Source organism: Dendropsophus ebraccatus, unplaced genomic scaffold, assembly GCF_027789765.1.
Source record: "Dendropsophus ebraccatus isolate aDenEbr1 unplaced genomic scaffold, aDenEbr1.pat pat_scaffold_1536_ctg1, whole genome shotgun sequence".
NCBI classification, from domain to species: Eukaryota; Metazoa; Chordata; class Amphibia; order Anura; family Hylidae; genus Dendropsophus; species Dendropsophus ebraccatus.
The window spans coordinates 10,542-26,155 of record NW_027208958.1 but is presented as its reverse complement, the minus strand read 5'-3'; the positions used below and the strand labels follow the sequence as shown (position 1 = coordinate 26,155).

At 41.5% G+C, this 15,614-nt stretch overlaps 1 long non-coding RNA gene across 1 annotated transcript; it reads left to right on the top strand.

The window, feature by feature from the left end:
- Positions 1 to 2,998: 2,998 nt before the first annotated feature.
- On the top strand, positions 2,999 to 14,686 carry LOC138775321 (uncharacterized). The gene is made up of 3 exons (XR_011360538.1): positions 2,999 to 3,042; positions 7,308 to 7,437; positions 14,570 to 14,686. It is a non-coding gene; the product is annotated as an uncharacterized lncRNA (long non-coding RNA).
- Positions 14,687 to 15,614: the final 928 nt, after the last annotated feature.

Below are 15,614 nucleotides of genomic sequence, written 5' to 3'. Positions count from 1 at the left end.
ATACTGTAACTATATACCCTACTGATAGCTATAATATCTGAGGAACAGTGACTGGTTATACTGTAACTATATACCATACTGATAGCTATAATATCTGAGGAACAATGAACTGGTTATACTGTAACTATATACCCTACTGATAGCTATAACATCTGAGGAACAGTGACTGGTTATACTGTAACTATATACCCTACTGATAGCTATAATATCTGAGGAACAGTGACTGGTCATACTGTAACTATATACCATACTGATAGCTATAATATCTGAGGAACAGTGACTGGTTATACTGTAACTATATACCCTACTGATAGCTATAATATCTGAGGAACAGTGACTGGTTATACTGTAACTATATACCATACTGATAGCTATAATATCGCGGAACAATGACTGGTTATACTGTAACTATTTACCCTACTGATAGCTGTAATATCTGAGGAACAGTGACTGGTTATACTGTAACTATATACCCTACTAATAGCTTATAACACCTGAGGAACAGTGACTGGTTATACTGTAACTATATACCCTACTAATAGCTATAATATCTGAGGAACAGTGACTGGTTATACTGTAACTATATACCCTACTGATAGCTATAATATCTGAGGAACAATGACTGGTTATACTGTAACTATATACCATACTGATAGCTATAATATCTGAGGAACAGTGACTGGTTATACTGTAACTATATACCCTAGTGATAGCTATAACATCTGAGGAACAATGACTGGTTATACTGTAACTATATACCCTACTGATAGCTATAACACCTGAGGAACAGTGACTGGTTATACTGTAACTATATACCCTACTGATAGCTATAATATCTGAGGAACAGTGACTGGTTATACTGTAACTATATACCCTACTGATAGCTGTAATATCTGAGGAACAATGACTGGTTATACTGTAACTATATACCATACTGATAGCTATAATATCTGAGGAACAATGACTGGTTATACTGTAACTATATACCCTACTGATAGCTATAATATCTGAGGAACAGTGACTGGTTATACTGTAACTATATACCCTACTGATAGCTGTAATATCTGAGGAACAATGACTGGTTATACTGTAACTATATACCATACTGATAGCTATAATATCTGAGGAACAGTGACTGGTTATACTGTAACTATATACCCTACTGATAGCTGTAATATCTGAGGAACAGTGACTGGTTATACTGTAACTATATACCATACTGACAGCTGTAATATCTGAGGAACAGTGGACTGGTTATACTGTAACTATATACCATACTGATAGCTATAATATCTGAGGAACAGTGACTGGTTATACTGTAACTATATACCCTACTGATAGCTATAATATCTGAGGAACAGTGACTGGTTATACTGTAACTATATACCATACTGATAGCTATAACACCTGAGGAACAATGACTGGTTCTACTGTAACTATATACCATACTGATAGCTATAACACCTGAGGAACAGTGACTGGTTATACTGTAACTATATACCCTACTAATAGCTATAACACCTGAGGAACAGTGACTGGTTATACTGTAACTATATACCATACTGATAGCTATAATATCTGAGGAACAGTGACTGGTTATACTGTAACTATATACCATACTGATAGCTATAATATCTGAGGAACAGTGACTGGTTAGTACTGTAACTATATACCATACTCATAGCTATAATATCTGAGGAACAGTGACTGGTTATACTGTAACTATATACCATACTGATAGCTATAATATCTGAGGAACAGTGACTGGTTATACTGTAACTATATACCCTACTAATAGCTATAATATCTGAGGAACAGTGGCTGGTTATACTGTAACTATATACCATACTGATAGCTGTAATATCTGAGGAACAGTGACTGGTTATACTGTAACTATATACCCTACTAATAGCTGTAATATCTGAGGAACAATGACTGGTTATACTGTAACTATATACCCTACTGATAGCTGTAATATCTGAGGAGCAATTACTGGTTATACTGTAACTATATACCCTACTGATAGCTATAATATCTGAGGAACAGTGGCTGGTTATACTTTAACTATATACCATACTGATAGCTGTAATATCTGAGGAACAATGACTGGTTATACTGTAACTATATACCCTACTGATAGCTATAATATCTGAGGAACAGTGACTGGTTATACTGTAACTATATACCCTACTGATAGCTATAATATCTGAGGAACAGTGACTGGTTATACTGTAACTATATACCCTACTGATAGCTATAATATCTGAGGAACAATGACTGGTTATACTGTAACTATATACCATACTCATAGCTATAATATCTGAGGAACAGTGACTGGTTATACTGTAACTATATACCATACTGATAGCTATAATATCTGAGGAACAATCACTGGTTATACTGTAACTATATACCCTAATGATAGCTATAATATCTGAGGAACAATGACTGGTTATACTGTAACTATATACCATACTGATAGCTATAACATCTGAGGAACAGTGACTGGTTATACTGTAACTATATACCATACTGATAGCTATAACACCTGAGGAACAATGACTGGTTATACTGTAACTATATACCATACTGATAGCTATAATATATGAGGAACAGTGACTGGTTATACTGTAACTATATACCCTACTGATAGCTGTAATATCTGAGGAACAGTGACTGGTTATACTGTAACTATATACCCTACTGATAGCTATAATATCTGAGAAACAATGACTGGTTATACTGTAACTATATACCCTACTGATAGTTATAACATCTGAGGAACAATGACTGGTTATACTGTAACTATATACCCTACTGATAGCTATAATATCTGAGGAACAGTGACTGGTTATACTGTAACTATATACCATACTGATAGCTGTAATATCTGAGGAACAATGACTGGTTATACTGTAACTATATACCCTACTGATAGCTATATATCTGAGGAACAGTGACTGGTTATACTGTAATCACCTTATATTTCTGTCCTCACAGTGACGTACGTGCTGAGGAACGACAACCTATATCTCTATGCAGGTAATTTATCTTGTGCGTGTGTTGTAAGGAATGCTTGGGGAGGAATGCGGTATAAAGTGGAGTCCTGTCCAATATTAGTTTCCCTGCTAGTAGATTATTACAGAGAATGGCTTCCATACGTTATAGAATGACTAGTAATAGTGCCTTTGCTTTAAAGGACCTGGTGGCTCATTGAGTGGAATGATGAGCTCAGGCGTCCCTGTAGATTATAACTGGAAGTCTGTCTATTGCTAAGGGATTATAAAAGTGGACAAGCACTTTAAATGTATAGTTAGAAACTGACAGACTGTCACAGTGTAGTATCCAAATGATTATACCATTGAATTCTTTTGTCCATTCAAGTGTCACTGTTTAAATTTTTTTGCAGAAATAATAATATAATAATAATAATAATAATACAGGTGATTTTAAGAAACTTTGTAATTAAGTTTATTAGCCGAAAAAATGCATTTATATCATGAAAAAGCAGTTTGAAGCTCTCCCCCCTGTCTTCATGATTTTCTATGGAGAGGGGAGGGGTGGAGGGAGATGAAGCACCAAAACAGGACAACAAAGAGTTAATTTACAGCTACATCACAGGCTATCTCCTCTGACAGTTCACACTGACCACTCTGACCTCTGAATACCGCTTTCATGCAGCTCCCGCTGTGTAATCCTTGTTCTCTGCTCTCTGCTGGCGACTAATCTCCCTCCTCCCCCCTCCCCTCTACAGGATAGGATAGGACTCGACTGATGTAAAAGAGTCAGATTTCCTGATAATGAGCAGTGAATGAGAGAGAAGAGGGAGGGGGGGATGGACCTGGGGAAAGTCTCTCTGAATGCAGATAATGGCACACTTGCCTAATAAACCCCATTACAAAGTTTTTTTAAATCGCCTGTAGTATTTGTTTCTGCAAAAAACTAAAAAGACAGTGACTCTTCACTCCATGTACACGAAGAGAGCAGGATCCTTAAAAGACTTTAGTAACCAAAGGTGATCCTCTAGATTGCATGGCGCAGGTATAAACGCTAGGAATGGGTAGTCAATGGTATATACCACATCCGCCCTAGGTGGCAGCAGGTAACTGGGCTACTGTCCCTGGAGGGAGTAGTAAAAGGTGCAAACAAAGCAGTTGCACAATATATTGCACTTTTTTGCCGATTCTGTGCATCACACACTACCTGGGTATTTGGGCCCAGGTAGTATATACCATTGACTACCCAATCCTAGTGTTTATACCTGCGCCAAGCATTGTAGAGGATCACCTTTGGTTCCTAAAGTCTTTTAAGGATCCTGCTCTCTTCGTGTACTTCACTCCATACGCTGTGTGGATGATCCTGTGCTGAGCTGCGGTATTGGATTTATGTGTGATATAGTGTTGCGCCTATAATTATCGCACAACATAATAAGGTGAATGCATTGAGGGACATTCTCTGCACGTCTTTTATTTATTCATTACAATATTGCACTAGGAAGCGCCCTTCCCCCTTTTCTCTTTTATTCCATGTAGACAGTCACTGATTTACTATCACTATCAGACTCTCCATGTGTGGTGACCCCCGGTGTGGAGGTATGGCCGGTCACTTGCCAGAGGATTAAGCATGACGCCAGTCCTGTGGTGGTTAGCCAAGGTATAGTTGTGCCCGGTGGTAATTTGTCCTGACGCCAGTGCAGGTTGGGCACAAAGGTATGCTGGCACACCTGCTTTTATTTTAGTGGGCTGGCTATACCTTGTTCCCCTGTGGACAGTGACCTGCCGGGCTGTGAGGGGGTCCCTTGGGTACTTATCATGGTGGTCCGGGGTGGAGTAGTGACCCTCCCGGACTATTGGCACTGCCACCCACAGAAAGGTGAGATGACCCAAGGAAGGTGTGTGTGCTGTGTTGGTACTTGACAAGGAATGAAAAGAAGGGAGACAGGGGGCGCTTCCTCGTGTAATAAAAGATGGCCAGGTGGATGGAAAAGAGATCTTACAGGGATCCACTCACCTGGGTAGGTTGTGCGAATTTTAGGCACAACTCTAAATGCAGCGTGAAAGAGGGTACTCCGCAGCTGTACTGGGGGACGTCACCACCAACGGTGGGAGAAGCAAATGCAGATGTGTAATCAGGCGACTACAGGACCAAGGGTCAAATCCACACCAGAATACGGTAAGCGCAGGAGTATACACATTTGCACACAGCGGTGCAGCCAGGAATCATCCAAGGGTTGCTTGATAAGGCCCATGTTGGATAATATAGGGCCGAAACGCGTTGCAATAAAAGAAACATATGCCTATTACGCCATCTACCCTTGGATGATTCCTGGCTGCACCGCTGTGTGCAAATGTGTATACTCCTGCGCTTACCGTATTCTGGTGTGGATTTGAACCCTTGGTCCTGTAGTCGCCTGATTACACATCTGCATTTACTTGACAAGGAATCACAGATAGAGTTCAGAGGCTTCTAGCAACTTTGCTCTATCCGGATCAGTTTCTTACTCCTTTGCGGATACTGTCCTGCACTGTGTTCCTCTTTGTCCGTTGTTGTTTGTATTGTTGTTCACCTCTTGTAGTTCACATCGAATTGTGCTTAGATACTACACTAGAAAGCGCCCCGATCTCCCTTTTGACTCTTTGTCCATGGCGTGGGTTAGGATGATGCCTTACTTGTTCCCTCTACTGGAAGCTTAACACTGCATAGTGTGGAGTGAGGTTGCTTGAGGGGAAACTGTATGGAGTGTCCTACCTCTGAAGGCAAAAAGACCATACACTTCCTCTACCCATGTGACTTACTTCTTACAGCATGTGTAACCTGTGCTGTGAGTGGGTGAGAAGTGCGTATGTAAAAGTAAAGAGAGAGATAATTGGTGAGAAGAAGAAAGAACTCTCATTGGTGTACAGACCCATGTGGTACATAAACAAACAATAACCCTTTGGGTACTACAGCTGTGCAATATCTGGGTATACATACTTGCAATAACGACATCTTTTGGCAAAACTCTGGTACTACTACATTACCACTTACTCTTAAAGGACAAGTGCCATGAAAAACTTTTTCCCAGTAAGTGAAGCACATTACAAAGTTATATAACTGTGTAATATGCTTCAATCACCTATCTGCCTCCCTTCCCTGTCTTTTCCCCCCTCCACCAGGAAGTGTCCTGACTCACACAGACCTGATTACTGTTGTCACCGTCACCAGGCAGCTCCTTCTTGTGAGGATGAGTGATCAGCAGTAGGGCTGCTCTAGCTCCTGTTACACCAGCCTCCCCCTCCCCTCCTTGTCAGGTGACTCTGCTTGCTCAGCTTATCTTCTCTAGTGACATGACTCCTTCACTGAGTCCACGGTAGCAGGAGAGAGGGTATGAGGGGAGGGGGGAGCTGCCTATGTGCCAGGGTCAGTCAGAGGGAAGATAAACAAGTGAGATATGACAAGTGATGGCTTGCAGTTGTTCAGCCAATGGGAGCTGAGCAAGCCTGTCACCTGACAAGGCAGGGGAGGGGGGAGGCTAGTGTAACAGGAGAAGGAGCTGAGAGAAGAGCTTGGTGACGGTGACGACAGTAATCAGGTCTGTGTGAGTCAGGACACTTCCTGGGGGGGGGGGGGTGGAGGGGGGAAAAGACAGGGAAGGGAGGCAGAGAGGTGATTGAAGCACATTACAGAGTTATATAACTTTGTAATGTGCTTCAATTACTGGGAAAAAGTTTTTCATGGCACTTGTCCTTTAAAAGTACAGGCTTTTACGAAGGGTATAACCAAAAGCAACACCCGTGGTGGGACACCACACATGTAGACAGTCACTGAATAACTATCACTATCAGGCTCTCCATGTAGACAGTCACTGATTTATTATCACTATCAGGCTCTCCACGTAGACAGTCACTGATTTACTATCAGACTCTCTATCTAGACAGTCACTGATTTATTATCACTATCAGGCTCTCCATGTAGACAGTCACTGATTTACTATCAGACTCTCTATCTAGACAGTCACTGATTTATTATTACTATCAGGCTCTCCATGTAGACAGTCACTGATTTATTATCACTATCAGGCTCTCCACGTAGACAGTCACTGATTTACTATCAGACTCTCTATCTAGACAGTCACTGATTTATTATTACTATCAGGCTCTCCATGTAGACAGTCACTGATTTATTATCACTATCAGGCTCTCCATGTAGACAGTCACTGATTTACTATCAGACTCTTCATGTTCAGTCACTAATGAGAATATTTAGATTTTTGGCATGAAGGCCTCCACCTCACTTGTTGTGGGGTCATTGCTGTCTTTACTGTTCAGTCCAGGTAAATTCTCCAGATTATCGTCTCAGTGTGTTTGATGAGCGAGAACAAACATGGCGGCTGGTTTGCTCATCCATGGCCAATGAAGAAGTGGCGACCTTAAGCTGTGAAGAGATGGGATTTATCAGGTACCTTAGGTAGACTTTTCTATCTAGTGGGATGCTGACGGCACCCACCTCAGGTTATTTTATGCACTGACTTCTTTTTTCATAGAGAGCAATAAAAGAAGGCCCAGAGGTCATATGACCCTAATACAGTGGTCCTGACCTTTACACCTTGTGAGCTACATTCAATGTCTGATAATGGTTAGGAACCATACAGTAGAAGCAAGAAAAAAAAATAATAAAAGTAAACTTACCTGTCACATCACTTCCCAGTAGTGTTTCATTCTCCTGGAGCTAAAGAGCTATGTCGCTCTCCTCTTCTGGCCTCCGCTCCTCGCTCCTCCGCGCCGGTGTGCTTCCAGGAAAGGAACATCACTGGCCAGAAGGCGCTCTAGCAGACGTGCCTGCACGTGGCCACTGAATGATGAGCAGCACTCGATCCCTGGAAGGACCGGATCGCAGGACAGAGGTGTGCGGCATCAGCTCTGGGCCCCAGGCACTAGCCCAGATTGCCCTCATTATAATCTGCCTATGGAAGCAATATATAATAAAGGAGACATAGCACATAAAGGAAGTGGTCCGTCTGGTGCAGGATTCTAATGTCTGGATCACTAGGTTTCCTCAATGTTATTACCTCTTTATTCTGGTCTAAAAGGTTCTTTATTTATACTAATCGTCTCCTCCATTATCTACTATATGTCCCCTCTGTCATATACTATACGCCTCCTCCATGATCTACTATAACGGAGGAGACATCTGGTATATAACGGAGGAGACATCTAGTATATAACCGAGGAGACATCTGGTATATAACAGAGGAGACATCTAGTATATAACAGAGGAGACATCTGGTATATAACGGAGGAGACATCTAGTATATAACGGAGGAGACATCTGGTATATAACGGAGGAGACATCTAATGTATAACGGAGGAGACATCTAGTATATAACGGAGGAGACATCTGGTATATAACTGAGACATCTAGTATATAACGGAGGAGACATCTAGTGTATAACGGAGACATCTGGTATATAACGGAGGAGACATCTAGTATATAACGGAGGAGACATCTGGTGTATAACGGAGGAGACATCTGGTGTATAACGGAGGAGACATCTGGTATATAACGGAGGAGACATCTAGTATATAATGGAGGAGACATCTGGTATATAACGGAGGAGACATCTAGTATATAACGGAGGAGACATCTGGTGTATAACGGAGAAGACATCTGGTATATAACAGAGGAGACATCTAGTATATAACAGAGGAGACATCTAGTATATAACAGAGGAGACATCTAGTATATAACAGAGGAGACATCTGGTATATAACGGAGGAGACATCTAGTATATAACTGAGACATCTGGTATATAACGGAGGAGACATCTGGTATATAACAGAGGAGACATCTAGTATATAACGGAGGAGACATCTAGTATATAACGGAGGAGACATCTGGTGTATAACGGAGGAGACATCTGGTGTATAACGGAGGAGACATCTAGTGTATAACGGAGACATCTATTATATAACGGAGGAGACATCTAGTATATAACGGAGGAGACATCTAGTATATAACAGAGGAGACATCTAGTATATAACAGAGGAGACATCTGGTATATAACGGAGGAGACATCTGGTATATAACGGAGGAGACATCTAGTATATAACGGAGGAGACATCTGGTATATAACGGAGGAGACATCTAATATATAACGGAGGAGACATCTGGTATATAACAGAGGAGACATCTAGTATATAACGGAGGAGACATCTGGTATATAACAGAGGAGACATCTAGTATATAACGGTAGAGACATCTAGTATATAACGGAGGAGACATCTAGTATATAACGGAGGAGACATCTGGTATATAACGGAGGAGACATCTAGTATATAATGGAGGAGACATCTGGTATATAATGGAGGAGACATCTAGTATATAATAGAGGAGACATCTAGTATATAACGGAGGAGACATCTAGTATATAACAGAGGAGACATCTAGTATATAACGGAGGAGACATCTGGTATATAACGGAGGAGACATCTGGTGTATAACGGAGGAGAACATCTAGTATATAATGGAGGAGACATCTGGTATATAACGGAGGAAACATCTAGTATATAATGGTAGAGACATCTAGTATATAACGGAGGAGACATCTGGTATATAACGGAGGAGACATCTAGTATATAATGGAGGAGACATCTAGTATATAACGGAGGAGACATCTAGTATATAACAGAGGAGGACATCTAGTATATAACGGAGGAGACATCTGGTATATAACGGAGAGGACATCTGGTGTATAACGGAGGAGACATCTAGTATATAATGGAGGAGACATCTAGTATATAACGGAGGAGACATCTGGTGTATACGGAGGAGACATCTGGTATATAACGGAGGAGACATCTAGTATATAACGGAGGAGACATCTAGTATGATAACGGAGGAGACATCTAGTATATAACGGAGGAGACATCTGGTATATAACGGAGGAGACATCTGGTATATAACGGAGGAGACATCTGGTATATAACGGAGGAGACATCTAGTATATAATGGAGGAGACATCTGGTATATAACGGAGGAGACATCTAGTATATAATGGAGGAGACATCTGGTGTATAACGGAGGAGACATCTGGTATATAACAGAGGAGACATCTGGTGTATAACGGAGACATCTGGTATATAACGGAGGAGACATCTGGTATATAACAGAGGAGACATCTAGTATATAACGGAGGAGACATCTAGTATATAACGGAGGAGACATCTGGTGTATAACGGAGGAGACATCTGGTGTATAACGGAGGAGACATCTAGTGTATAACGGAGACATCTAGTATATAACGGAGGAGACATCTAGTATATAACGGAGGAGATATCTAGTATATAACAGAGGAGACATCTAGTATATAACAGAGGAGACATCTGGTATATAACGGAGGAGACATCTGGTATATAACCGGAGGAGACATCTGGTATATAACGGAGGAGACATCTAGTATATAACGGAGGAGACATCTGGTATATAACGGAGGAGACATCTAATAATATAACGGAGGAGACATCTGGTATATAACAGAGGAGACATCTAGTATATAACGAGGAGACATCTGGTATATAACAGAGGAGACATCTAGTATATAACGGTAGAGACATCTAGTATATAACGGAGGAGACATCTAGTATATAACGGAGGAGGACATCTGGTATATAACGGAGGAGACATCTAGTATATAATGGAGGAGACATCTGGTATATAATGGAGGAGACATCTAGTATAATAGAGGAGACATCTAGTATATAACGGAGGAGACATCTAGTATATAACAGAGGAGACATCTAGTATATAACGGAGGAGACATCTGGTATATAACGGAGGAGACATCTGGTGTATAACGGAGGAGACATCTAGTATATAATGGAGGAGACATCTGGTATATAACGGAGGAAACATCTAGTATATAATGGTAGAGACATCTAGTATATAACGGAGGAGACATCTGGTATATAACGGAGGAGACATCTAGTATATAATGGAGGAGACATCTAGTATATAACGGAGGAGACATCTAGTATATAACAGAGGAGACATCTAGTATATAACGGAGGAGACATCTGGTATATAACGGAGGAGACATCTGGTGTATAACGGAGGAGACATCTAGTATATAATGGAGGAGACATCTAGTATATAACGGAGGAGACATCTGGTGTATAACGGAGGAGACATCTGGTATATAACGGAGGAGACATCTAGTATATAACGGAGGAGACATCTAGTATATAACGGAGGAGACATCTAGTATATAACGGAGGAGACATCTGGTATATAACGGAGGAGACATCTAGTATATAACGGAGGAGACATCTGGTATATAATGGAGGAGACATCTGGTATATAACGGAGGAGACATCTAGTATATAATGGAGGAGACATCTGGTATATAATGGAGGAGACATCTGGTATATAACGGAGGAGACATCTAGTATATAATGGAGGAGACATCTGGTGTATAACGGAGGAGACATCTGGTATATAACAGAGGAGACATCTGGTGTATAACGGAGGAGACATCTGGTATATAACAGAGGAGACATCTGGTATATAACGGAGGAGATATCTGGTATATAACGGAGGAGACATCTGGTATATAACGGAGGAGACATCTGGTGTATAACGGAGGAGACATCTAGTATATAATGGAGGAGACATCTGGTATATAACGGAGGAAACATCTAGTATATAATGGTAGAGACATCTAGTATATAACGGAGGAGACATCTGGTATATAACGGAGGAGACATCTAGTATATAATGGAGGAGACATCTGGTATATAACGGAGGAGACATCTGGTATATAACTGAGGAGACATCTAATGTATAACGGAGGAGACATCTAGTATATAACAGAGGAGACATCTGGTATATAACGGAGGAGACATCTGGTATATAACAGAGGAGACATCTGGTATATAACGGAGGAGACATCTGGTATATAACGGAGGAGACATCTAATGTATAACGGAGGAGACATCTGGTATATAATGGAGGAGACATCTAGTATATAACGGAGGAGACATCTGGTATATAACGGAGGAGACATCTAGTATATAATGGAGGAGACATCTAGTATATAACGGAGACATCTAGTATATAACAGAGGAGACATCTAGTATATAACGGAGGAGACATCTGATATATAACGGAGGAGACATCTAGTATATAACGGAGGAGACATCTGGTATATAACGGAGGAGACATCTAGTATATAACGGAGGAGACATCTGGTATATAACGGAGGAGACATCTGGTATATAACAGAGGAGACATCTGGTATATAACGGAGGAGACATCTGGTATATAACGGAGGAGACATCTGGTATATAACGGAGGAGACATCTGGTATACAATGGAGGAGACATCTAGTATATAACGGAGGAGACATCTGGTATATAACGGAGGAGACATCTAGTATATAACGGAGGAGACATCTAGGATATAACGGAGGAGACATCTAGTATATAACGGAGGAGACATCTGGTGTATAACGGAGGAGACATCTAGTATATAATGGAGGAGACATCTAGTATATAACGGAGGAGACATCTAGTGTATAACGGAGGAGACATCTGGTATATAACAGAGGAGACATCTAGTATATAACGGAGGAGACATCTAGTATATAACGGAGGAGACATCTGGTATATAACGGAGGAGACATCTGGTATATAACGGAGGAGACATCTGGTGTATAACGGAGGAGACATCTGGTATATAACAGAGGAGACATCTAGTATATAACGGAGGAGACATCTGGTATATAACGGAGGAAACATCTAGTATATAATGGTAGAGACATCTAGTATATAACGGAGGAGACATCTGGTATATAACGGAGGAGACATCTAGTATATAATGGAGGAGACATCTAGTATATAACGGAGGAGACATCTAGTATATAATGGAGGAGACATCTGGTATATAACGGAGGAGACATCTGGTATATAACAGAGGAGACATCTGGTATATAACGGAGGAGACATCTGGTATATAACAGAGGAGACATCTGGTATATAACGGAGGAGACATCTAATGTATAACGGAGGAGACATCTGGTATATAATGGAGGAGACATCTAGTATATAACGGAGGAGACATCTGGTATATAACGGAGGAGACATCTAGTATATAATGGAGGAGACATCTAGTATATAACGGAGGAGACATCTAGTATATAACGGAGACATCTAGTATATAACAGAGGAGACATCTAGTATATAACGGAGGAGACATCTGATATATAACGGAGGAGACATCTAGTATATAACGGAGGAGACATCTGGTATATAACGGAGGAGACATCTAGTATATAACGGTAGAGACATCTGGTATATAACGGAGGAGACATCTGGTATATAACGGAGGAGACATCTGGTATATAACGGAGGAGACATCTGGTATATAACAGGAGACATCTAGTATATAACGGAGGAGACATCTGGTATATAACGGAGGAGACATCTGGTATATAACGGTAGAGACATCTAGTATATAACAGAGGAGACATCTAGCGTATATGTGGTGCTACTTGACTGGTCACTCACTAATTTGTTCCTGGTGACGCCACTTCTGTGATGGTTGGTCGGTGGTATAGTACAGCTCAGTCGGTGATGGTAATGTCGTGACGTCAGTGCTAGTTCAGCACATAGGTTTGGTGTTACACCTGCTTTTAGTTGTGGCTGACTGTATTGTTCCCCAATGGTCGGTGACCTGCCGGGCTGTGGTGGGTCCCTTGCGCTTTTGTCACATGATGACCCACCCGGACTATCCGAACTGCCACCCACAGAAAGGGAGAGTAAGGGGTGTGTAGCCGATATGTGTAGGTGCTGGTGCAATGATCACTGAGTCCCAGTAAATGATTCATATCAGCTGTCTGTGGATGGATACCTGGCCGTGGTTTTTCCGTTGTCATTACATTGACTTATGTGCTTAGGCAAATACTCAGACCTGAACCCACTGCTATATCATCTCAAGTATTGATCACAGTAAAATGGGCCCCAATAAACATACCAAATTATGGCTCAGTAACTACTATTGCAATGAACACTCACCCATGGTCTGTGTGTGGGCAGCATTCTACCCCAACATACTTTTTGCATACAAGATGCTTCCTCAGGGGCCGTGGTTAACCTTTTGTCCTGACGTGGGAGGCCGGGGGACAGAAATTAGACATTCCCCGAAAATAAGACAGTGCCTTATATTAATTTTTGCTCCCAAAGAGGCACTATGTCTTATTTTCTATGTAATATACAATCCATATACTGTACCATCTATATGATATACAATGCATATATACCATCCATATAATATACTATCCTTATGTTATACCATCCTTATGGGCCCTGTTCTATGGTAAAAAAAGATGTCTTCAATCACCTCAATTTTCAGCCCTTATCCTATGTTGAGCCACGGCGGAAGGGGTCCTATAGCCACTGGTTGAGGGGCCACTGTCCAAATATGTTGTCAGGTGTTTATCCACAATGAAGGGCTCCATTTTGGCCCCACACCTTGTATGTATTGTTTCATGTCTATACTAGCGTCCTCTGTGTCATTCTTCATAATGTCACCTTAGGTCCGTCAGCCACCAAGTGCTTCACGTGGAGATTGCTGGAACTAATGGCACGTTGGGGTATTACTGTATCCAGAAGTCTCTGCTAAGCAGTGCCAAAAGACTTCAAGATGTGCTGACTGTCTGGTAAGTGTCAGATCCTAATGCTGAGAGTATTGTCTCTATACACTGGTTGTCTGACAGCTCTGGCAACCGGGGGTGGGGGGAGTAATAACCTGAAGCATATATGTGCTAGGGGGAGTAATAACCTGCAGTATCCTATGTCCTGGGGGGAGTAATGACCTGAAGCATATATGTGCTAGGGGGAGTAATAACCTGCAGCATCATATGTCCTAGGGGGAGTAATAACCTGCAGCATCATATGTCCTAGGGGGAGTAATAACCTGCAGCATCATATGTCCTAGTGGGAGTAATAACCTGAAGCATATATGTGCTAGGGGGAGTAATAACCTGCAGTGTCATATGTCCTAGGGGAAGTAATAACCTGCAGTGTCATATGTCCTAGGGAGAGTAATAACCTGCTGCATCATATGTCCTAGGGGGAGTAATAACCTGCAGCATCATATGTCCTAGTGGGAGTAATAACCTGAAGCATATATGTGCTAGGGGGAGAAATATCCTGCAGCATCATATGTCCTAGGTGGAGGAATAACCTGCAGCATCATATGTCCTGGGGGGGGGGGGGGGTAATAACCTGAAGCATATATGTGCTAGGGGGAGTAATAACCTGCAGCATCATATGTCCTAGGGGGAGTAATAACCTGCAGCATCATATGTCCTAGGGGGAGTAATAACCTGAAGCATATATGTGCTAGGGGGAGTAATAACCTGCAGCATCATATGTCCTAGGGGGAGTAATAACCTGCAGTGTCATATGTCCTAGGGGGAGTAATAACCTGCAGTGTCACATGTCCTAGGGGGAGTAATAACCTGCAGTGTCACATGTCCTAGGGGGAGTAATAACCTGCTGCATCATATGTCCTAGGGGGAGTAATAACCTGCAGCATCATATGTCCTAGGGGGAGTAATAACCTGCAGCATCATATGT